At 34.7% G+C, this 26,549-nt stretch overlaps 1 protein-coding gene across 21 annotated transcripts in view; it reads left to right on the top strand.

The window, feature by feature from the left end:
• TENM3 (teneurin transmembrane protein 3) overlaps window positions 1–26,549 on the top strand; it is a 1,347,463-nt gene that overhangs the window by 43,076 nt on the left and 1,277,838 nt on the right. For all 21 annotated transcript variants that reach the window (XM_065061257.1, XM_065061277.1, XM_065061276.1 and 18 more), the window contains exon 2: window positions 13,515–13,631. The gene's annotated coding sequence lies outside the window, so the exon portion shown is untranslated. The remainder of the gene's footprint in view (window positions 1–13,514; window positions 13,632–26,549) is intronic.

Genomic DNA, 26,549 nt, shown 5'->3' with positions numbered 1-26,549 from the left:
AGTCCTTTTGGCATCCAAATCACAGGAAAAACATCAGAGATGCTTGAGAGAATGAATGCAGAGAGCAGACAATGCCAATATCAGAGGCTATTCCTTCCCCTCTCCTACTCTTGTAAGTGATAAAGAGCCAGGTTCTTAAGTACTCTCACATGCCTGAATAGTGATAGAAGAAAAACAACCTTACTTCTTGCATTTGAAAAACCTCATTGTGGTGATAAAAAAAACTCCAGTATATTTACTCAAACAACCACATGAGCAGAGGCAAAGCTATTTCAGGTCCACAAGCAGAAGTATCCACTTCAGTAGAAAGTATATATGTCCTGGCAAAATATAGCTTTGTCCCTGCCTACCTTTTCTATTAATGTAGATAAACAGGATAGTTAGACATGAACTTTTTTTTTTTTTTTTTTTTTAATAAATTGTTTGCCTAATTCACAACTTAAAGTTTTATTGCTTTTTCCCTTCAATTGTTTCTTACTGTCTGATTCTGGTTTTGATGCTTAATAATCTGACTGCAGTGATGATTGCTTATGTTTTCATGGTATGTGAGAGTTATGCCAAGTACACATTATTTGGATATCTTCTGGATATCTTTAAGTGTAAGTTTGCCTCAAGTGTAATTTCATAGTTGTCTCTTTTAAACTTTTAAGACTGGATGACATTAATGTCAAATTCTGTTGTTGAATATTCTTTGCCTCTGAACTACCTGCGAGTTCTACAGATTAAATAAACTTCTAATTTCTTTTTTCTATACTCTTTCTAATTCTGGAGTATTTCAGTGGAGGTGATAAATGTTGTATAGACGATTCCAGAGAGGCTTGTATCCATGATCTGCAAGTGTGACATTAATGACATTTTCTGTGTATTTTCTTCATGTCTTCATGCATTCTAATATGCTCATTGTTTTCTTAATAATATTAAAATACAGGAAAATTAACACAAAAATCTATATTGTTTCTCAGCTTTCTAGTGAGTTAATATAGATACCTTCAAGTGTGTTACTAGTCTAAACATTTCTTCCATTAATTTTTAAAAGACTTTGCATTGGTGTCACAAAATGTACTGAACTGACATGATCAGTTTGGGGGAATTCCAAAATCAGCATGTTGGCTTCTCTGACCTGTGTGTGCCGTAAAGCCGTATGTCATCCTACAAACATTCTAAATAATTTTGAAGGAAGGCAATATCCGAATAAAAATGGATAATGTGAATAACTTATTTTTTTAAAAAGTACTGTGTTGGGTGCTGCCAAGTACATACTTGTCTTTCATATCCTGTGATAAAATCTATTTGGGGTTATAACTTTTATTTTATAATAAATGACATTGATATTTAAAAAGTATTGATATTCTTTCTTTGAATAATGAACCCATCTTGAGATCACTGTTGGTACAATAATACATTACTAGATGGTTACTGTTCCTTTTTATGTAGATTACCTGTGTACATAGCTATTTCATCATTTGGAAATAATCACAACTATTTGACTTCTGTGGACCAATATATGACATGCTTTAAGATCTTTAAGATATTAATACCAGGACACTTGGCATCCATGTTGGTAAATACAGATTGTTACATGTAGGTCTACTAGACTCTTCCCTCCAGTGATGAAGATTTGTTCTTCTGGTAATGTCTTTTTTTTTGTTTTCTTTTTCCTCTCTCTTTTTCTCCCATCTCTTCCCCTTCCTCATCTCCTCAAATAAAAAGAAAAAAAAAAAAAAAAAGGAAAAGTGTTCGGTGTTAGCTGGTCTTTGAAACTTTGAAAACAGTTTCCTCTGAAGTATTTCCACAGTCAGTCAATCAGTATTCTTGGAGACCTCTTGTATACAAGCCAATTGATTCTCTCCTGTAGAATTAATTGAACTCTGGTAGATCTACTTCTTAGGCCGTGAAAACATAGAAAGGAAAAAGAATATGCATAGAACTCTTAGTTATTTTAGTGCTACTTGCAGATGACTTGAGTTTTATTATGATTGCTATTTTCTTTCCAAGATTTATGAACATGTGTTCTTCCTCAGATTAATGTAAAGTCAAGATATGAATACAAAAAGCATGAGCTTATGACTCAACAAATTATAACAGTTTAGGCAAGTAGTATATTGAGTAAAGATAGGGCTCTTCCCATAGTCTAAACACTAATTGCCAAAATATTTTTCATTTTAGATTGATTATCATTACTCAAACTTTCCTTGGAGTTATATATAATCCGGAGTACACATGTTCCTTGCACAATCCTGATTAGGCAAGTATATTTTAAAAGCAAAAATTGACTGTTCTTAAAAAAGACTCTACCTATCATTGAGGCAACCAATTTAGCAGCTAATGTAAAAACTTCATAAGGATAGATTATACAAAGAAAAAAGATTCTTTTGATGACAGAGCATTGCACTAATATATCACACCTGAAACTAATGATTAACTCCATACTTTATTGGATAATTTTAATGAATTTTAGTATAGCTTCAAGACATAACACATACAGTCACTTTCAGATTTCTCATTTTTATAGCCGTCAGCAGACTATATCTTCATGGCACTTTGAGAAAGAATGATAAAGGAGTTATAAGAGTGGCTACAATAGATTTTCTCACCTGCATACTGTGCTATACGTGACTCCAGAGTCTAAAGAACATATAAACCACAGAACAAAATAAGAGTCACATGTCCATGAGTCAGTAATGCCCTATGTGACACAAGAGCTCATAAGATGGAGTGTTGTGCAGATACACCAGTGTGACTATATAATGCACTTTAGCTTCCACAGGTTTTATTACCTTTAACAGATTGCTTTGAGTATTAAAACATGAGTAAAATTAAACATAAGTATTGCTCTTCGAGCTGAGGAGTTAATATGGGTGTTCAAAGCCTGTGTACGTGACACCCAAATCCCATTAACCAGACTTTCTTCAGTTTTCCCCTTCTCACCATAATATCTCCTAATCAGGATCTTTTAGATTTTCATCATCTGATCTTTTCCCCTTATCACAGCACAGTTTCAACTCTGAACACAATGAACCTGTGGGGGATTTTTTTATTGTTGTTTTCTCAACAATTGAATTCTAGGTTTTGAGGAAAAATAATAGCTGTCTCCTTCCCATTCTCACTGACACAGTATTATTGTTCTTATTTGTCACAATGACAAATTTTAGTTTGGTGTATTTCAATCATGTGTTGTCAAAGCTTTGTATGTCTACATTGAACTATTAACATTAAGATAAGTATCTAGAATGAACAGTCATCTAAAACCCAGCAGAACACTGGTCTGGTTCATCCAAATTATCTATGTTTATATTTTTTAAGATAAAATTTGGTACTATGTACATTTGAAGTAATGTTGTTTATCACAGAGGAGCAGTGGATATATTCTCTCTGCTTCATTCTGTAGATTCAGTTTATGTAAGGGAGCTCAAGGAGGTTACGTCCATACAAACACAGCACTGTATCTCTTTTGGCACTAGGCCAAAACAGTCTTCTGTGTTTTGATAAAAACTTTATTTCACATACCAGTAAAATGAATTTATATCAGTGGAGAAATGTAACAAGAATTAGAAGGAAATGCTAGATTATTATTGATGGATTCTTTGAAGCAGAATAGACTAATCTATGGGAAACCGTTCACATAAAGTTTATGTTGTGAATGATACAGTGTGATTGAATGAATCAATGATTCATTTTAAGTAGAGTTGAGACAAAGGATTTTATATTCAGGTGGCTACAGATCCACCTATTTATGTCATTCAAATGGTGGAAGGCTGCTAACTCAATTGCTTCCCACTTCCCCCTATATTCTTCTTACTTGTGTTATTAAAAAGTGTAAGGAAAATGTGCCTGGGTTTCACTTTCCCACAGCTGCAGTAGTATTGAACCATTCTACCTTGTTTTAATGTACTGGTCCACACAATCTCACATTTTTTAATTAAGATCTGTGAAATGTCAGCTGGCATTGACAGCAACCTTGACTTTATTACATTCTAAGTTGGACAATGTTTAGGAAAATCCCCTTTAGTTTTGTGACTTATTTGGCCATCAGGAGAATAGCCATCATCAGCATCCTTACACCTACTCTGGAAGATGGAAAGAAGACAAGCAGAACTGTTCTCCTCCTCCTATTAAAAAGTATGAATATAAATCTGGTAGTAACTAGAAACTGAACAGGGACACTCTTCCCAGGCTAAAATCAACATAATGGGCACAGGGACATGTTAAGTCTTCTGCAGTCTTTCCACAGCATGAGGAGGAGGTTATTCTTTTCTCCTGTTCTTCTGGTAAAAAGAATACAATGTCTTCGTGTGTTGGATTCAGAAGCTAACCATTGCTGCCAAAAAGAAACTGAGAATAGGCATTTTGGCAGTCTTCATGAGGCTACTTTCTTCAAATAAATCCATTTTTCTTCTTAATTCACAACTTAGACATTAATGTATAAATGAAATTATGTCAAAGTTTAGGAAAACTTAGGAGAACAATTGTTATTATGAATTAGCATACGATTAATATATTGCATGTTACATTTATTAAAATTAGAAATCAATTTAGTAACTGTCATTTACTTGGTACTAAGCTGGGTCTATCTGGACAAAAACAAGCAGCAAGCAACCCTACCCACTGACATTCCTGTTGTTTCTGTTGTCTAAACGGAGACGTTTTCTGTGGATCTCGTTCTGTAACTTCAAAATGGGTACATTCAACTGATGGAAAAATATAATTACTGTCCTTAAGATAATTTATCACCAAACTACATTTGTGACATCAGTCATTATGAGGTCTAATGCATGTAATTGGCAAATGTGTTTGCATCGCATACTTTATTCTAATTGACATCTACCATATTGCTGCTGACAGCTTTTCAGCCCAGATGAATGCTGTTTGCCAAGAGCTATTACTACTTTGCTGAGGTAGTTGTACGCAGATACATTATAGTGAAGGTACAGATAAAAATTCACTATGTTGTGTTTTTTTTTTTTTACTGCTCAGCTGTCTAGGTTCACTAGTTCTGAATAGCAAGGCTTTGACATTCATCAAGTAGATTCTTGACAGTTTGACGATATGTCACTTCTAAGGGTTTGTACAGTACACCAAAAGAGGACCATTGAATACTGAAAGGTTACTCTGTGCTTTGAAGCACTGAATATAATTCATGCAAGACTGAAACTTTATAATTTAAATCACCGAAGAAAAATGTTTTACTAAAGAAACTACCATTAGACATTTTCTCTCTTGTAATAAGATTACATTTTGTCATCACTACTCGTGCAAGAGGACAATGAAAGTTAATTTTATGAGTTATTGAAGGCCATAAGAGACTTTCTAGAGACATTAAATAGTCAGCATACCTACTACAGTGACATCCTGTCACACCATAAATAGTGTCCTGTCACTCTTGGTGGACTAAATCATGATGTGCTGTTGCTTGCATTTAAAGGTCTTGGGTAATAAAGATAAAATAACTGTAGCCTTAGTAAGATCAAGATGTTTACATTTTGTATCTTGGCTATAATTACTTCTCCTAAAATCCTTTGGAAGAAAAGAAAAGCTAGTGAAGCACAGTGTTAATATATTAAAGTGGTTACACAGTTCAGATATAGTAAGTATATTGAAAGTGTAAATCACATTCAGTTGACACAATATAATGAACATTAAAACATGAAAGCTACATGTTGAGCCAGTTTTTATAGGGATTTATACCTAAAAAAAAAAAAAAATAAAATCCTTTGTTGTAATCATTTGCAGCACTTTTGTTGTTGTTTGGTTTTGTTTGTTTTTTTTTTTCCTTTGTATTAAGGAATATTTTCTACTTCTGCCAGAGCTCCTTCATATTTCTTGACTATTGAAGACTACACATGGCAAAAATCAGACCAAATTATAAAGTTAGATTAAAGCAAAGTGTTATTTCAGAATTTGAAGGTGCTATTAGATTGAAGTGTATTTTAAGTTGCTGTTTTCTGTGTTCTTTGCAACTTCTAATAATGGAGAACTTCACTTTTAAAATGAAATTTAATTTCATTTTAATATAGTTTATACGTTCAGTAGCTAATAGCCAGCATCTTACTTTAAGTATGTTGTCCAGAGTAGATGGACTGATCTGGGTTCTTTCAGTCATATCTGGATTTTATTCAAAAACTACAGTTTAAGAGGGAAATAAATGGCTATAAACTTCCATCAATTTTTCATAAAAGAATAATTAATTTAGAGAAACATTTTTAGCTTTAGTAAGCTATAAGAGTTTACAAGTAAGTAGTGTTCAAACTTCTCTAGGTGTTGGGTAACAAGTCTTTTTCTCATGTTATTTTCTCATACCCTGCTTTTAATAAGATATTGACTGAATTTCTGTTTGTATAACTCTCCCTTGCTAGGCAGCATGTATTACAACGTGAACTCTTCATGACTTCATAAAAACTTACAACATACATATTTTTAAAGAGTTGTCTATAGAATGTTTTCATGGTATCCACATGTGAGGTATATGGGCTTTCGCAGACCATGTATAACATATTAATAATATAAGTATCAAATTTGATGTATTTTTTTTAAGCTTGCTATCAAAGCCATATTTTCAGAAAGTGTGACAGTTATGCAACAGTAAAGACTTATGGTTAGATTGGTTAGATTCTTCGTAAATAAAGTAGGTTGATATTTTCAAACAGGAAACATGCTGCTTTTCATCTTAAGTCTTTTTTTTTTTTTTTCAGTTTCGTGCTTTTTCAAAGTAATTTTCTCAGAGTTCTTATGGGAAACGAGCTTCATATTTTTAAGATAGTAACTAGACAATTTTTCTAGAGAGGCCATGTTTTCTATAACATACATTGTACAAGAGAGATGTATTTATACGTGTAGAAAACAAAATAATGTCTTCCATACTATGAAGGGCAAAAAATTATGGTGAGAAAACCACCAAAGTAGATATTTCTATGAAATCTAAGTGGGGTTTTTTTGTGGTTTTGGTTTGGTTTGATTTTTTTTGTTGTTGTTGTTGTTTTGTTGGTTTTGTTTTGTTTTGTTTGTTTGTTTGTTTTTGTTTGTTTGTTTGATTGTTTTTGGGTTTTTTTTGTCTTTTAGCATAGTGCTAGGCAATATATGGCAACTATTCTCAAACTTTAAAAGGCACAATGTTTCTTATACTTTGTATCTGCTTTTTGCAAAACACCATTCATCCATACCCTGCATGTGTCTGTTTCAGATAGCAATACCTTATTTGAAAAAGAAATTAGTTTTCCATCTATTTTAAATGTATGACAAATAGCTATATGCAAATTGTATGGTGTTATATAATCAATTTCTTAACTTTTTTTTCCCTCAAATTTTCAAAAACCCAATAAACACTCACTATAATTTTAGGGTTTATCACAGAATTATAATTTAGTTCAGAAGGGACATCCACAGTCCACCTAGTCCAATATCCTACTCTAAAACAGGTATAATGAAATGAAATGAAGATGATTGTGGTTGTGTTGAGTCTTGAACATTCACAGAATGTAATCCACCACTGCTCTGGGCAACCTGTTGCCCTGTTTCACCACCATCATCGTAATTGCACACACCACCCCATCCCTGAGTATCTAATTAAAATGTCTGATGGTTCCAATTGTGTTTCTCACCCCTTGTCCTGCCACTGTGCGCCTCTGGTAGGAAGGAGTCTGGCATCATCTTCTCTGCCTCTTCCGATGAAGCAGCTGTGCGTCGCAAGAAGGTCTCTCAGTTGCTTTCTCTTCTCTAAACTCAACAGGCCCAGGTCTCTCAGCCTTTTACACTGTGCTTTCCAGTCCCCTGACCATGTTGTTGGTCTTTTTCTGGAATCACTCAGTATGCTGATATCCTTCATGCACTAGGGAGCCCAAAAATGGGCATAGTATCCCAGCTGTGGTCTTACGAGTGTTAAGCAGAGGGGAAGGATCACTTTTGTGGGCATACTGCCTACACTCTTAGCAGTACATACTAGGATGGAGTTGGCCCACACTACACTGGCACAACTACTGGCTCATATTCAACTTGCCTACCAGGACCCTCCAGGGCCGCCTTTGCAGAGCTGCTTGCCAGACAGTTGAACCCCAGCCTGCCCTTCCTTGCTGCATGAGGTATTTCCATCCCAGATGCAAGGCCTTGCACTTGCTCTTGTTCTACTCCACGAGCTCCTGGTCAATGCATTTCTCTGGCCAGTTCAGGTTCCTCTTCCTAGCACCCCTGCTATCGTCCAATGCTGTGCCATCTATAGGCTTGCTGAGAGTGCTGTCTGTCATCCAGGCTGTCAACGAAGATGTTGAACTGCCAGCTGGACTTTACACCACCGATCACAACTCTCTGAGTCGTGGAAGTCCGGACAATTTTCCATCCACCTTTTAATCCGTTTGTCCCAGACTGTTTCTTACCAGTTTGGTGGTAAGGAGACCATGGGAGACTGTGCCAAAGGCTTTCCTAAAATGAAGATGCACAACATCAAGTCTTCCCCACATCCACTGGTGCCAGTGACCCCACCACAGAGAGCAGTGAGGTTGATCAAGTGTGATCTGCCTATGCTTGCTGCTCAGGCAAGAAATGGATTCTGAGAAGATCTGGTCCACAACATTTGCAGGGATGCAGTTAAGGCTGACCAGCCTGCAATTCCCCAGGTCCTGCTTTTTGCTTGTCTTGAAGAGGACTGTGACAGCAGCTGCCTTCAAGGCATCACAAACTTTTCAAAAAGGACAGGCAGCAGCGTCGCAGTGACATCTGCCAGCTTCATGAAGATCTCTGGGGATGCCTCCCACCTGGGCCCATGGACTTCCAAGTGGGTTAAGTGATTCACTCCTCCTGCCTCTCCTCTGGGTGCTGCTTCATGCCTACAGACTCCATTAGGTGGCTCAGGGACATGGGAGACTTAAGGAGAAACCTTACTAGTGAAAACTGAGGGGGAAAAAGACATGGAGTACCTTAGCTTTTTGCCCAAGCCGTGTCACTAGGCTCTCTGCCCCACAGAGCAGAGGTGCCAGCCTCCCTGCAGCTCTTGCCTTGATGCCCCTGTGCAGCTTCACGCTGCCGCTCCTCGCACCCGCGTGCCTGACTCTTCCGCGTCCTCGGTGGGATCTGCAGCCGCACTTGGTGGGGAGTGCAGCCTCTGAGCCAACTAACCCTGCCTCACACCACCAGCTACCACTCTCTGGAGTGGCCACGGCACTTCTCAGTAGGCCAGGAGCCCGCCAAAACAGCAGCGGGCGGCCGGCCAGCCCTGGGCAGGGACACAACCGCTGCCTCCCTCCTGGCACGTGGTTGCCGCCTGCTGGCTGGCGGCCCCATAAGTCGCATGGAGAAGGCTGGGTGCCTCGCGCTGCCTGTCACAAGGTGCATGACACTGGGGCGGGAGTATCAGCTTCTTGTACTGTGCTTCATTTTATTTATTTATTTTTTTTTTTAAATTTTATTTTTTGCTGGAGTGTAAGTCTCTCTCAAGAAGTAGGGATGTTTTCACAAGTGTCTTGTAGGCCCTGGAACTATTAGTTTTGTCCTTTAAAGGCTTACTCCCCACAAGCTTTAAACAGAGGTAGCCTGTGGTTGGGCATGAATTGTGCACAAGGAGGGAGAAATTCATGAGGGCCCTAGTGGAGCAGCCGCCACTGCTGGTGGGAAGAGCAGCCAGGTTGAAGGAGGCCGTGGAGCTAAATCCAGCCTATGTGAGAGGTTTCTTCAGCTTTCTCACCAAAAGGTTTTAGGAAATGGTAAAGCTAACTACACAGGTAACCATTTTGTCACGGAAAGAGAAACAAAGGAGGATTAAAAAAGAAAAAAAAACAGGCTTGGAAAGGGAAAAAGGGTTATTTTTTTGGATGTGGGTGTTTTTTTTTGTTGAGTTTGTTTTGTTTTGGTTTTATTTTTTTAGATTTTATTTATCTGTGAGCTTTGTGAGCAATGTTGACTAGAAGTCTAGGCATGTGCTGCTGGAAGATAAGAAAAATAAAGCAAAAAAGGAGACTGGAGTGAGCAGATAATTCTCTGACACTATTTTGATAGATATTCCTTATCTGGAATGCTAGTATCATAGAAGTAGTAGAATTACAGGGCTGAGCTGCTTTTCTTAGGGTCATTTTGTATGTTAAGAGTGGGGTGTTAAAGAGTAGAAAGGCCAAAGAAAGTTTCATGAAAACAATTAGTACTTAAAAAGAGATACAGATGTTAACACAGTCTTCTCAGTAGGGATTACTGTTATTTCTCCTTGGCTTTACATGTAGAAGAGACAACTATCCCGAAACATTGTTTAAGCAGAAGGCTGCTTTCAAGTGGTGGGTGAAGGGGAGAAGACGGACCTCAGTGTATTTGTTTTAGAGTTCTTGTGTTAAACTTTCCTTGTGCAGTGAACTATAATTTTGCTCGTAATCCTGCCATAGAAGTTTATTGTACATACTAAGATTTGTGGAAAGTTGTCCCTAATTTCTATCCCAGTATTAAAAAAATCAAATGAAGCTGATAGACCAGAGAGCACCAAGTGTTGAGAAAGAAAAAACAAAACTGAGCTAGAGTAGCAGAGAAAAACAAACAAACAAAAACAAACAAACAAAGCAGCTAACAAAAGCATATAAAATTGCCCCGAAAATGTATTTACTAATTGTATGAGAGGTAGCCAGATCAATGCCCACATCCTTCACCAGTTTCTGTGACAGGGTAAAGGAACACCAAACAAAGTAACACTCACTATTAAGCTCAGTTTGTTAAGAGGATCAAGTGAGGGATAGGCTGTGTCAGGGAAGTCTTTGGGCACACATGCATGAACATGTGGTTAACTATGGCCTGCCTCTGTTATCTGTTCAGCTGGCACAGCTGAACCCGGGGAAATAAGGCACTTGCTCCTAATGGTATCAGATTCATCTGGTTTTGTTTTCTGTATTCTTTCCTTTAAGTAAAATACTTCCAGCAATCTGATGAATACACCTCTGTCTTTAAAGGAAATTGACCCAGTAATGTAAAGTAGATGTCCCAAAACAGGGCTGTCTGTTTTGAGAATCATCTGGTTTTATAAATAAAACAGACAGTGTTTTCTTTGTTAAACAACTGAAAAAATATGAAGACCTACTCTGTGAATTAAAATTACTACAAGCTAAACAACTAAAGATACTGCTACTCAAAAGAGCTCTTAACTGGAAGATCAGAGGAAATGGTAGGACAAATCCATGTACAATTCCATAAAACCTTAAAAATAAAACATAAACTGTTAATAACCGATCTTGTGCTCTGTTGGCCTCCTTGTGCGGGGTCAATTGTGTACAGAAAGTGGTAGAAAATTCAGAGGTCTGTATTGGAGTCTTGGATGAGCGATATGTTAGAATGCAATTATTTTATCTATTAGAACAAATTAATTATCCAGAAAGTCATGCCTTTTCTTAGAAAAATCAGTACAAATCATCTGACTGCAAGGCAACCTCAACTAGAAACAAGTGTCTCTGTTCTGGTCTTGGTTTTGTGCAGAGACTATTGTCTATGTGATTTATAATGCCAGAAAAAGTATGCATGCATGAAAAAAAACATGTTTACATGATGTATACTAACAACATATTTGATAACTGAAATATAATGAAGTTTCAAAAGCCCAGAAAGGGGCTGACTGACCTGGAGAAATATCCAAAGTTGTAAGTAGTTCTCTTAACTGAATTTCCATGAAGGATCTTAAATTATTAAAGTGTTCTTTCTCAGCATCTCTAAAAGATGGTGAGAATGAACATCTCACTTAGATTTGTAGGGAATAAGTCAGTCCTGTCCTGTATCTTTACAAAATATTGCAGCAAGCCTTACGGGCTAGAAAAGATAGAATAGAAGCTGAATTTAGCAAACTGCAGCTTTGGTAATCTCATATGGCATTCTCTTAAGCAAGCTAGGGAACTGTGGGCTAGATGATACTGGTCTAAAGTTAGTATACAAGGAGTTTTGGGGAAAAAAAAAAAAAAAGAAAAAAAAGTTTTTTATTTATTCATGGTCACTCTTTTCCCCAGTAACCAAGGATGGGGAGAAAGAGTGTAATTTCATTAATCTGTACTGGGTTTAAGTTTATTCCATAACTTTGCCAGTAGTTTCAGATTATACTCTTCCTGCAGTCATATTAGAAGACATGACTCACGTTTAAAATGATCATAATAAATACCAGAAGCAATAGAAAATAATAAACATACATTTCAGTAAGAACAGGCATGGACACTAAGTAGAAGTAATTAACTGCACAAAATCAAGATGAGGAATCCTCTCAAATGCTTCAGGAAAGAATATGGGGACACTATATTCACCATGCCATACTGTGACATGTGTAGCTAGTTCCAGATTTTTTGCTTACTTACACAAGTGTTCGCACTTCATATCAGCAGTAGCAGAGCTCAAGAAGTGTTGAAATACCTGGCAGATATCCTTTGGCAAATTCGAAAATATTTCATGCCTCTATCGCCCTGTATAGATTTGAGGCATAACATACTGATTTCTACCTGCCTGTTTACTGGTCTGATAGTCTGTGGCAGAGGCATGAGAGATAGAATATCTGAAAATGCTAGAACAAGATGCAGTAGAGCTCTTTCTCAACAGATCTTTAGGAGCATAATATGCAAGCATGCAGAGAAACAACTTGTAGGCTCAGGTCATCTAAGTTTTCAAAAAGGACAAACAATACATAGAATCATATCATTTTGGTTGGAACATAGTTATTGATAGTTCATAAAATTAATAAAGACATCAAAGAAGGATTTGCAATCAGGTTTATTTAAACTAGGAAATGAAACAAATGAGGATATTTATATATAAAATTGCTGCAAAAGGAAATCAGCATAAATAGTTTGCTAACTCTGGTTTAGATATGACAAGAAGTAGCAGGGTTTAATTTGCAGCAAAGCCTAGGTGCAAGAAGTAAGAAAAAGGTCTTTGAAAGCTAAGAATGGTTAACTCCTTGGGGTAGATTTTGTATCTGGACAATAGTCCAGTTTTGACTTAAAGAGAGATTGAACTGCCACTTTAGATGTGAAGCAAGGTAGAGCTGAACCCTACTTTCTATAAGACACACCAAGACGTGTAAACAGGTCCTCCTTATGCCTTTTTCATATCACTTCTTAAGTCACTTCCTGTAGAATTCTGCCAAGTATGTAAAAAGGAACCAGAAAAAGGTGTCTACTAAAAGACCAATTAAAGATTATGAATTAAGTCTATTGTTCAAACAAACATGACTATTTGTTTCATGTATTCTAAATGCTGAATGGATAACTGGTTGTGCTGTTTTGGAAGGCTAGAGCAGTTCCCTCTGTGGTCATTATGTTTCTCCTCTGAGGCCACCAAATGGCTGTTTAGGTGTAATGATAGCAGCTGTTTGATTTTACTTGCCAGCCATGAGAATGAAGAGCATTGGAATCACTTGGGTACTGCAGGATTAAATTGTCTTCTATAATGTGGTACATGCATATTGATGACTAATGGTATGAACTATGCAGTAAATTATTGCTCATTTTTTATTTTTATTTCTAATCATTTGCTTTATGTTATTTTCTATTTTTATTTGTACTTACTTTGTACTGGTTATTTCCTAGGTATATCTACAGAAAGTCAGAAAATTAAACACAGGAGCAGAATACACTCTGGATTTTCTTCCGATGTGCAGGCAACACTGATTGAAGTATTGAATCCACTTGCAGCACAGCCTTCCTGTAAGTAGGCTCAATCAGTGTGAAACACATTGTATAAATTTTGTTGGATTCCAGGGTAATTCACTACTCTACAAGGAAAATTGCTAATTTAGTATTCTACCAGAGAAACACTGCCATATATTTCTGTGCACACATAAGAAAGAACAATGTGAAGGCTTAAAGCATCTTCTGACAGATGTTGCTCCACTGTCTTTTTTGAAATTCAGATTAAGAATGGAAAAATCAAGAGTCATAGGAAGTATTAGAAAGTTTTCAAAAGTGGTAACTCTGTACACTGTGGGAGATGTAACAATGAATCCATGAGGCAGGAAAAGCAAGAAACAGTTGCAATGTGAAGGTGCTATAGGAATAGCTGTATTAGTGCTTATCACCTTCTATGCTGCTAAGAACCAATCATAATCTCTTCTAGCTTTTAAATTAGTATTATTAGATAGCACAGCTTTACAACATTAACACTAACAGACATAACATACACTTACTGTCTATGGTTGCTCCTGGTTATGTGCTTCAAGGGACACAGAGAATTCTGATATGGTCAGAATGACAGTCTAAGAATCTGTTGAGATTAGTAAATATTGAACATTTTTTTTTAATTGGATTTTATCACACTACTACTACTACTTCTTGTTAGGGGAAGGAATGGATATTTTGAGATACTTTGGATTAACAAAGTATCCAGGTATAAGAATTTATATGAATTTGGATCTTCAGCTATTTGTAATAGGCATTCAGGTTGGCATACTAGTTTTCTGGATTCAGAGTTATACATTTCAACAAAATAACACCATGGAGGTTTTGTGATTGATTAAAAAAAAAAAAAAAAAGAAAGAAAAAGAAAAGAAAAAAAAGAGTTGTACTAGCTCATTTGATAGGCTTTCGTTATATATGGTTGAAAAGCGTAGACATGCAAATTCCAAATTCTCCTAGACAGTAAAAATACATTGTGTTGATTAGGGGGTAATATAGCTATATTCCTTAGAAGTTTGATTCCGTGAAATAATTGAAATTCAGACATTGATGTTAACTGGAATATTTAGTGCAAAGGAACTGAAATATAGATCCAATATTATGATATGAGAATTTTTATTGTATTGAGAATTTAACACTGTCAGGGTCAAACATATCAGTGTAATTTCTGCACTTTATTTTCTGTCATATAATATATCCACATCTACTGAAAAGGCTCTTAAATATGCAATAATATCATAAATTGTTTTGTATGACTTTTTTGCTTAAAGTTGACTTTTTTTTCAGGGATCTAGGGGTTGTAGCTTGCCATCTGTTGCTTAAATCTCCATATATTTCTACTTCATTGAATGGATAGTCTTTTTAGCCTGGCTTCATGGTTTGGAAATATGAAGTGATGCTTATGAGATCAGGCAATGTATGGTTATGTTTGTGCTCATGTGTTTATATCTGCACTTATTACATTTGAACCTTCTGGAAGGGGTGGCATTTTGAAAGAGAGATACTATGTCTCTGAAACTTACATGGAAATGATCGTCTGATTGAAGGAGAGGGAGTTCAGATATACAGTTCAGTTGTAGTTCTTTCTGAGAGAAACTTCAGACAGAGCCTAGCACGTTCCCACATACTAAAAGCATTCAACTACAAGTTGCGCATTTGTCAGAAACAAAGTATCTGAGGCTTTCTTCTGCTTCCTGAAAATTCTTGCTTCTGATGGCTACAATGAGCAGTGTTTGCAAACCTTTTTACCTTGGATGATCAAAACCTGATATTATTTATAAACTCATGGAGATGTAGCTGGTGGAACGGAACCCTACATAATGCCTGAGTGCAGCTAAGTGAATGAAGCGTTTGCCCATTTTTCTCAGCTTTCTGTTTGATGTTTTAGGTATGCTTGTAATACTTCAGCATGCTCTTGATAGCAGAGCTGTTTTTTCAGTGGCAACCATTTGTGTATGAAATAATTGAAGTTCGTACGATAAAGCATAGTTCAATTTACTTGAACATGTAAATTGGCTCATTTATGAGTCACTTGGGCATGACTGGTACAGCAGTATCCCACATGATAAGTTAGGAAGTATACAGTAATTGACATATAATAATACTGAAACAGATTGTCCAACACATTTATTTCTTTGACAAAAACTGATTGATTGTAATTTGTCAAATTCCGTACTGCTTTCTCATTTAAATTAACGTATATTTATTAAAACAGCAGTCTGTGAAGTCTAGCATGTGAAAATTTGATAATTTCTTTTGTCAAAGAAACAAATCATGAGATAACTCAAGAGTCATTGTTAAAGTGCAAGGTAGTGGGAAGAAAAAAAATGCTTTTTGGTGAGTTTTTGTCAATCTGTATAATTTTTCAGTTAAGCAGTCATAAATCAAGGAATATTGTATTTTTTGAGGCTCATTAAAGAGACATTATACATTAGAATAGTGAGGCAGTCAGCATAATGAAATGATGAATGCCTATAACTATCTGTATGTAAATGATGTGAGACAGATTTGCTGGTGCTACAGAGGAGAACAACAATCTATTTGACAGTTCCCTGTAGGTGCTACTTCTGGATACAAGTGACAGATGTTAAATGTAAACCTCTTCAACAGCAAGCACTTAATAGCACTCAGTAGGGAAAAAATGGCAGTATACAATAAGATAAATAGCAGATAATGCCATTTAAATAACTTTTTTTTTTTCTTATAAAGCTTAATTGCCAATGTATTAAAGTCTGAGAGGATTGTTTTCTTGTTTGTTTTCATTAACAAAGGTTAGTTGGGTAAGATAATATTTTGGAATTCAGAAAACTGTAGTTTGAAACATTTAATAAGATTCACTTAATATGATGGGAACTCCTGATGAAAAATATATGTTTGTGTCCTTTCATCAACAAAGTTTTTTGAACTGGTATTTAGTAAATATTTATCAAATAATTATTATCTGTGATACATGTCAGTACTGTGCGTATTTGCTGCCATTAATTGATTTAACAAATTGGCTTTAATTCTTGTTTCCATTTATTTTTCTTGTCTTCTTTTTTTTTTTTTTTTCGTGATAGAATGGAAACCTCAAATCTGTAATTTTAATAGAAAAATTGCAGAAGTAGTTAATCAAACCAGGTTAGCAATAGTGAATACTTTTTAGTACCTCTTATGATTTTATTTCTAGGTCATTTGTCTCAGTCTTAGCCTGAGATGCTGCTCCTAGAAGTATAAAATATTAATCTGTGTTAGATTCACATTTCAATAATAATCCAACTCTTCAACAGAGATCAGTATTAAAGTAGTTCAGGAAACTATCAAAAACACTTGATCTATTTCTTATCCTACTTTGTAATAGGTTAGGTTAGGGATTTATTTCTTTAAAGTACGAATCTAAGCACATGAATTGATTTTTCAAATTGTCAAAGCTTATTTCAAGGCTTTTTCTTTTTGTTTGAGATAGCCTGTCCTTAATGATTTCTTTTTTTTTTTTTTTTGGTCTATCTGCCAGCCAAACTGCTGCTTGAAAGAGTAGAGATTAGGCCAACATTGAGAGTGATGCAATGTCTACAGGTTTAGATTCCATATGGCCTCATGTCTTTTAGTATTATGAAATCTGTGACACTATTTGTGCTTTTTCTTTGTTATCTTTTGTCAGCTGTTAAAGCTACCTTGTGTTGCTTGCATTAAATCTCTTTGGAACTTAGTGTTTCACTGCACCACTGCAAATTTGTAATCCCCTTTCATGGTGTTAAATTATCAGCCACATATGCACTGTGCCTGACTTAGTGGATGTATTTATCGTTCCCCTGGCTTCTGTGCTTGCTAATTTGCTTCTTTATTGCTTTGCTTTGAGTTAGGGAATACTCACCCTCAGTCCCCTGAATCCTTAAAAGAGTAGCTGAGGTTCATTCCTATGTACTTTTTGCTCTTAGTTCTCACTGTTACAATTCAAATCTAGATGATTCTCCTCATGTAGATCATGATCTGTGTCCATGCAGAGTAGCTGGGGTTCAAGAATTGTACAATGTGAATATCATCTCTGTGGGGAAATGAGATTTTATGAGAGAATTTAAGCAATAATCCAATAATCCACATAGCCAGACTTTGTTTGGAAGTAAGGAGGAGTTCATAAGTCCAGAAAAAGTATTTTGTTCCTATTAGCCTAGACTCCTTAAATGATGACAGGGCTTAAAACTATTGCTGAGTGTTATATCCTTCTCCTCACAACACAATAGATTTGCAAACAAGAGGTACTCAGTTACATTAGCTAGAAGAGCTTCCTATGCATGTGCTGGCTTCACTTTGCTCATTTCCTATTGCTTCCATTTCTGCTCTCAGCCATCCAATAATCCTTCTCATGTTAGATGCCACAAGCTTTTAAAAGACAATCTTGCCTCTCTGGTTGCTCAGGCCTCTGAAATGTTTTGAAGAAAGTGAAAATGTCTAACATCTACCTTTTCACGACCGACCAACCAAACTGGGCCATGTGCTGTATCTTAAAACAAATAAACAAGCACAAGGAAAAAAAAATCAGAAACAAGTGTTCCCTAGAATCTTCCTTAAATTATGTCTGGTTTGAACGTTCTCATACCCCAAAATAGAAGAACCAAACAAACCTTTTTCATTTAACCACTTAGAACTTTGATAATGCCAAACACAGTGAGGTCAGAGATGACTGCATCTGAAAACAAATTCTATCTGTCCCTCTGAGGTTTTTTCTGTATGATCCTGTATGTTCCTGTATGCTGCTGTATAAATCACTAAAAATTGCTCTAGCACTGATTTTTTCTGGTGGTTTAATATATTTGATGAGTCAGTGATAATAAATTATTCACCAGTTCTAAGTGTACTTTTTATACACATACACAATTATAGACAGATAGAGTATTTAAATATAGTGCTTAAATATGCAGTAAGTATACATAGTATATGCATACCTGTAAATATAGACTAAGTATACATGATATAAATAAATATTTAATAAGTTTTTACTTTTAGGAAAACAGCCACAGGTTAACAATTTACCATATAATGTAATTGCTTTCCGTGCTTTGTAAAAATTGCTTGGAAATGACTCAACAAACTTTTTGGGCTAATCAGAAAACATACCAAACCATGAATGTTTCATTGCCTCATTACCTCTGTTTAGTGTAAAAAATAGATTTTATACAATAACATCTGCGTAAACTGCTGAAGAAGGATATATTTTTTTCAAATATTATAAGTCAAATCACATACTAAAGAAAATTAAAATGAAAATGCATGTATATAGTAGGTTGAGAGTTTTACTGCACTGTCATTACATCTTAAAATCAATTTACTTCTCAGTTGCGCCAGAGTGCTTGAGTAATTATTAACTAAACTTAACATTAGATAGGTATCATCAGCATTATTTCTTTAGGAATCGGTTAAATTTGACTGGTAATCTACAAATAGTCAGAATTATTATTTCAAGTGTAATGCATTTGTTAGTTATATTTATCTGAATTTATGACTTTATTAATTGAAGAAAAACTGAAATGTCTTGGATATTGTTTTGTTTTTACTTTAATCTCTTTGAAGAATGTAATAAGGAAGTGCTATGATGCTCATCCAACTATTTCAGCTATGTATTTTTTTTAAGAGCTGGATAGTAAGTTTAAATGACATTGAATGACAGTTGTATGAGCTGAGTTTTACTGTATAAATGTGCCATGAGAGTACAAAATTAAAATATAAACCTGTGATATAATAATGTTACATAAATGCCTAATTCAGTTAATCAAATGGTTGAAGAAGTTGTAGTTGTCTGTTTATTCTAGTGGCAATATTTTTACAAAAACAATATTTTGAGTTAACTGAACTGCTACGAACAAAATGCTTGTGGATTCATCAAATATAAAAATGAAAAATAGCCTAATGAACACATTCCAGTAGGCTTGGCCTCTTTTCAGCTTTTACAGAAAACATTTAGAATTTTGCTTGTGTAAGGACATTCTGACTGAAGCAAAAACTCAATCTTCAGAAATGGTGTCAAAATAAAGAATGATAGTGTTCATCTGGGAAAAAGGATGAGGATGGGGAAAGCATGTATTTAGGCAACCTGTTAAACAGTCGTATTTGGCTACCTTTTGTTACAAAATTTGATGGCCCAGCAAGCAGGAGCCACTGTAAGTTGTCGTTTTCTCCCATTTGTCAGTCTGTGCTTTGTCTTTTTCATGAGCAGGACAAAGTTTTAGAACTTCACTGAGAAGATGAAAGTTAAGGCAAGACTATGGAAAATATGGATATGGAAATGAGTGATATTTTTATCTTAATACTTTTTTTGAGTTTTCAAGAATACAGTATACATTTAGGAGTCTCAAAAGTCTTTTGTTTTTCTCTTTTGAGATAGAGAAGAATTTTTACTATAGCAGCTTTTTTGTGATGAGAAAATGGAAAGACAAAAAGATTTATGACTGCTGTTGAAAATGCTGTGGACTGAGCAATTCGATTGCAACATATTCTAGGTTTCCTCTTCAGCCATTGTAAAGTTTTGTCATTCAAAGCTGAGGCTGGAGGTGGAGGATTGTGGGGAAGAAAATAAGTAAAATTGTATCTAAATGCAAGAAAACCATAGAAACGAATAAACAATGGGGAAAAAATGACTTTGGACACCACTGAAGAGGATGAGACGAAAGGATGCTTGAAAGAGAAAGATAATGAGAGAGAACTTTCTTTTCCATCTTAATTTTAAAGACTACCATAACCTGAGGCAAACTGTTTGACATTGCAAAGCAGAAGCAATTATCTGTTTTACTGAAGTGATTTCCACCTGAAAGGGATGGAAATTAGAAAATAAAAAGATGAAAAAAACTGGTGTAGGAATACTGTACTAGACTGTATGTATTTAAAGTCTTGTAAATCCAGATGAGATGCATCATTTGGTAGCAATAGTGGCAAAACTAATAAATGTCTTAAAATACAATTAACCATATATATATATGCATATACATATACATATATATATATATATATATATATAAGTCTCTCCATATGTGTCTGTATATCCATACATTTTCATAGATTGGTATGTACTCATCATTAGTAACTGAGTTTCATTACCTACATTCAGGTCAGCTTTGTCTCCCATGAGTTTAATAAAGTTTTTCTCTTCACAGTTGCGTTTTATCATTTTATTTGAGTGATAGACCTGTAATAGTCCCCTTGCTGCTGAAGTGCTTGCATAGTAGTCTAGAATACCTCACATTTTCCATCCCTTATCTACTGCACTAGATGAAGCTAGGTTAAACAAATACATAGTCTTCTAGTTTTTTTAAATTAATTTGAGATGTAGATAAGAAGGACAGAAAAATAGTTTAGATTAAAATGAGAAATATAACCTTTTTACTTCTGAGATGAATATAATTAGCCTTTTCCTACTTGTTGCAACGTGAGTTTGCACAAATTCTCTTAAGAAAAGTATAATCATTTTAGATTTACAAAATTCTGGAGTGGGTATTTTACCTGATCTTCCTGATAGCCATTTTATATTTTAGTAGATTTATTCCCATAGTAATCAACTGAAGAAAACAGGCCTCACTTCTCTCTAATGTCTGAGAGGATTTGATTCTATGTTTTCCACCAAAGTAACCATGAGGCCGCACTTTTTTCTGAAAAGGAGGTGGTAATTGAAGTTTTCCTAAATCCTATATTTTTCTACTGTATGTATAAAATGTTATTTTTTTAGCAGAGTATAAGCACTAATAAAATATTAATACTACTATTAGTGTTCATGTCATATATATCTCTAAGGTTAGTATCTATCCATTTTTGGAAGTGAAGACAAAAACCTTGGAAGGAAAAAGCTCTGACACGACTTTCCTTGGATTGCCATTGCTGTAAACTTGAAGTTTCATTTCTCTTTCTGCATTGTATCCTACTAAGGATATAAGAATTGATAGATTCTTTTCTGTCTGCTGTGAAAAACAAAATGAAATGCAATGAAAAACACCATCATCATCTTAAGTAACAACATCATCAAAATCCATTTAATCTCCTGAACTCCACCTTATTAAGTTATTGAAAAATAACTTACAAGGGTGGTGATGGTCTTCCAGGGATGACAGTAATCCTTGCTAAAATATCTCTCTGTCAATGCAATTCTGTATCTTTATCAGATCACTGTAGTCATATTTTTATTGATGAGTTGATAATACATAAGTATTTGAACAGGATACGCACACCTGCTGACTAGAAACTCACTTGGAGATTAATATTTCTAGTTATGATAAAGGTTCCTTAGTCTTTTCTCTGGTTTCCTTACTGACAGATTATAAACATTATTACTTTTTTTGATTTCATCGGTTGATTCGTAGAGGTTTCTTTTCTTGAAGTTCCTTTTCCTTCTGAATATATTTGCTTATAGGGAAATTGGTAGAAAATAGAGATTTCTACCTTATGGACAAAGAAGTGTTGGGTTAAATGGTTGGTAGAAATATTTGTCAGAAATTGCCTGCTATGTAAAGATTCTAACAAAGAATTCCGTATAATAGAAGTGTATGTTCTAATGATATCTGTCACCTAAGTTCCAGTAAGGACTTAACACCATTAAAAATCTGCAACAGAGGAGGGAAAAGGCAGTTAATATTACTAACATTCTCACAACTGATTTCAAGAGTGAGGTTATTTTTTAGCTGAGTTGGAAACATTTTGTGTAAAAGAAGCAAGATGATAATAACAAATTAACTTGAGGTTTATAGAGTAAATAAACATAACAAGGCTGGTAGGACAGTGGAATTTTGTGAATGTCAAGGCTGAGAAGGACGTGGGTTTTATCATGCTCTTGGTTGAATATAAACATGGATTTAATGCTGTACATATGCATGTATGTGTGTGTGTATATTTTTAAAATTAACTTCTCAGTGTTGAGACTTGTGAGTAGGAAATATGCGACAAAGCAAGAAAATATTGAAGTAGTGAGTTATATTATTACAAACACAACAAACAAAACCAGGAATAATTAAACCCTATGAACTCTTTTTTATTATTATTTATTTCTTGAATATAAAATTCAAAATTTTGAAATATAATTGTTCAGAAACTCACATTAAAAAAACCCCCTCTGCTTTGTAGCAGCAAGATAGGAGGTCTCATCTTACGTTCAATGCTGAGGTATTTAATAAACAAGCTAAGTACTTTTTTTGCACTCTCCTATATGTGTCACTCATTAGAAGGATAATTGTTTTCATATTACTTTCTGGTGATCTCAGTGAGGATAAACACATGCACACATACTGTCTTGTCTCAGTGTGTGTATATATAAGTATGTAAACACATGTACATATAGATGCTATTTCAGTTATGTTTTTCATTCAGAGGGTAAACAGGTCATGAAAACAAAAGCAATGTTACAGTTCCAGCTAATAATCCTATAATTGGTGGATTCACCTTTTTTTTTTTTTTTTCTTGTATTCATTTTGGTTTGTTTGTATTTTACTGCATTTTTTACCATATACATTTAAAATCTAAATCTGATTTTATTAGTATGTGTTCATTTGAAAGTGTTAATCACACTGATTCATATGTATCTGTTTATGTAATATTCTATTATACAGTTCAGTAAGACTGTTGTCTTGAACAATAATCAAATAACAAAGCTATAAAACATATATCACGTATTGCCTCATTACATGAGATACTTCTACAACTTCTCACTATGCTTGCCTTAGCACATCCATAAAGGTTTTATGAATTCTGTTAATTTACAGTGGTGTGTTTTAAGAGTCGGATCTATGTCATTCTTATTGCTTTTCATTGGTCTTGGTGAAATCCCTGCCAAAATTAACTATTTATAGTCTGTTTTCTTAGTTATTCAGAACTACTTCTTTTCTGCTTTCTTCTGCACTTGGAATTTGTGATTTTTTCTATAGTTTTGAAGGATTTAAATTTCTGAAGCATTAAATTATTAAAATGCCTTTAAATTCTACATATTTCAAATTGTAACAGAAGACTTCAAACAAATGCAGAACCTGTGAACCATTACCAAATTTATTTAAATATAAAAAAAATCACTGCAGTTGGCACTGCAAAATTATTCTGCTAGTGCTGCCCTACTGGGATGGAGTACAGAGCTGTCTTTTCTGCTTGATGGTTGTCTGGACAGGACAATGGACCAAATCAGTTGTAAGATTCCCTCCAGACCTATTTTCTATGGTTCATTTTCACCGTCTTTTCAGGCAAGAATATAACCATTAAGTTTTAGATTTTTGCAGCTACATGGTACTTTCTGACTATAAAAATAGTTGAACTTAATATAGATTGATTAATCATTTGCATTTTATTAGGGAATAAATGATGCTATAGTGAAATTCACATTGTATGGTATATATTATTACAAATATTATATTAGCCAAATAAAAAATAAAAATTATTTTATGTCCTATTAGATCTCTCTAGGAATAGGATAGGAATTTTTGTCTTAATGATTCAGAAATGTCAGTAAACTGAAGGGTAATAACATTAGCATGTTTATAAGGGATAAGCAGATGTTAAGATGGTTCTGGCAGCAATTATTTTGGTGGTTTATCAGTTGTATTCAAACACCACTTACTCAAAAATTTGAAATTTTCAATAATTTCTTTCCCTTCAAGATTAAATAGCTTTTTATATTCACAAGTGTTATGATTTATTCAGTTGCCAGTGTCAATTGTTAATCTAGTAACATAAAGGTGCAACTTTTGAAAGTAGGAGATTGGAAGGGCTGCATATAATTTTAATTTGCACATAATTCATTTCTACTCATATATTTGAGAGATTTCATACTTTTTTCTTCCTCGTATTTCATCAAAATAAATCAAACACAACCTGATCAACACTCGGAGCTGCTCTATACAGAATGTTAGTAGAAAAAAATCTTAAACCGCAATCTCTGTGGTTATAACTCTCATGAAATTTCAGGGCAAAAGGTGTTTATCAGCAGTTTACAGTGATCCCTTTTTGAAGCATTTATAAATTGACTCTGTTTCAAAATATGTTCATACAATGTAATGATTGTATAATTCATTTTCATGACATCTTAAGAATGTCCGAAGTGTGTGTGGAATCAAGATCACCACACAGGTTATTTTAGCATACAAAACCAAAGACATGATAATGTAGTTGTTTACTTGTTGATCATAAAGAGTAAAATCAAATTATGTTGACCAGATGTACATGTTTACTTTTTCATGAGCTGAAGTTCAAGTTTGTTTCAATTTTTGAGCTCTTCAAATATTTTTGTCTTCTTCCTAAAATTTAAATTTTATTTGAAAGAGTATAAATAAAAAAACCCTAAGTATCTTGCCTCACATTTTGCAAGTAAATATTTTATTACTAGAAATAAGATTTCAGATACTTTGGAGGAGAGGGACTAAGTGAGTCAGATTAGCAGTATTAACACAATTTCATAAAATAAATTTTTTCTTTGATAACACTGACCTTGATGACCCAGTGGGCTACAATATGTTGTGCTTAAACCTGTCAGGATTAAACCATGGAGTATACTTTTTCAGAAGAATTAAAAGTATCTCAAGAGCTAAGCAGGAAAAAAAATTAAATGCTTAATATAGATCAAAAAGTTTGTTTTTTTCAAGCACTTTCCTGGATGTGCCTATATTGAAAATTTAGAATTCTAATATTTTTGCAAGCAATAGGCATGAATATATGTCTAGAATACTAGTCATTGCAGTGATGTTGCAAGTTAGTTTGATAGAAGAAGCAGCAGTGGAAAGAGGGAGTAGATAAAATCAGTCTTAACTACTGCTATTTCATTACAATTAATCCACACATTTGAAAGGATCAGCACGATAGGTTTGGACATGTGTGATGATGATATCGAAGTGCCATTACCTACCACCTGCAGGAAAAGTTGTTAAGAGCAGCAGTACTTATGGACTTCCCTGAACTCTGACTTCTTCCAAAGGGAGCTCCTGTTGCCTGATTACTCAGACTCCATTTTCTAGTTGAAACACATGGTGTATCTCTGCATGTGTATAAGATTAGGTAACTGACTCTTTAGGGAACTTCTTCCAGCACAGTAGAGACTGTGTTCTCAAAGTGTGCCTGAAGAGGAAATGCAGGTTTAATCAAAAGCAATTGCATCTTCAGGCTATTCTTCATTATCTGTCACTTCCTCATCACTTCATATTATTATAAATTATGACAGTTTAGATGTGATGCTGTTATTCTATTTCTGAAGGAGTTTCTTGGAGAGCATGTTTGACACCTGGGTAATCAAAGAAATCTACTGCAGCACCTTTTTTTTAAGAGATTGTGTGATTTTCATGTGAGATGATCCAGTCTTTGATACTATATTAGATCAAAGTACATAATTCTTTTGATCTTTAGGATGAAAAAGGGAATCTTGTTTTGAAATTATGTGTTTATCTAATATCTTAAACATTGCTGATGCTTATTTACAAGCTGATAGTTCTCAGAAGAGAAATAAAATGATAGATTTTTATAACTACTTGGGGTTAACTAAGAGAGAGGCGAAGAAGCAGAATCTTAATATCTTTCACCCAGTCCTACTATTCTATGTATGCCATTTTAATAATGGAAAGTACATTGTCAATTCATATTATTTGTATGTTCTAACGCAATTTGTATAATTGGATGTGCCTACCTCTTTTTCACAGTCAGGATTAGGAATACGATTTTAAAGTCTAGACACTGCTCCTTAAAAAGCAAAACTGTAGTTGACCTGACTGTATGTATCTAATTAGCGCATTAGTTGGTGAAAGGTCTTTCAGATATGGTGGCTGGCCTACGTTCATCTTCACTTTACCTCTCCTGCTTGGTCAGAGCGGTCTAGCTCTCATCTTGTCTCTAAAGAAGTTGTGTATATGTTTCTGTTTTTTTCTTAAAACTGTAAGTTTTAGTGTTAATACAGTTTTATTGTGTATTTTATTGGGCTGATGTAGCTTTGTATTTTGCACCACTATGATTTTGTAATTTAAAATGAAGTAT

The sequence above is a fragment of the Columba livia genome, chromosome 4 (genome assembly GCF_036013475.1).
Source record: "Columba livia isolate bColLiv1 breed racing homer chromosome 4, bColLiv1.pat.W.v2, whole genome shotgun sequence".
NCBI classification, from domain to species: Eukaryota; Metazoa; Chordata; class Aves; order Columbiformes; family Columbidae; genus Columba; species Columba livia.
This window is presented reverse-complemented; position numbering and strand designations above follow the sequence as displayed.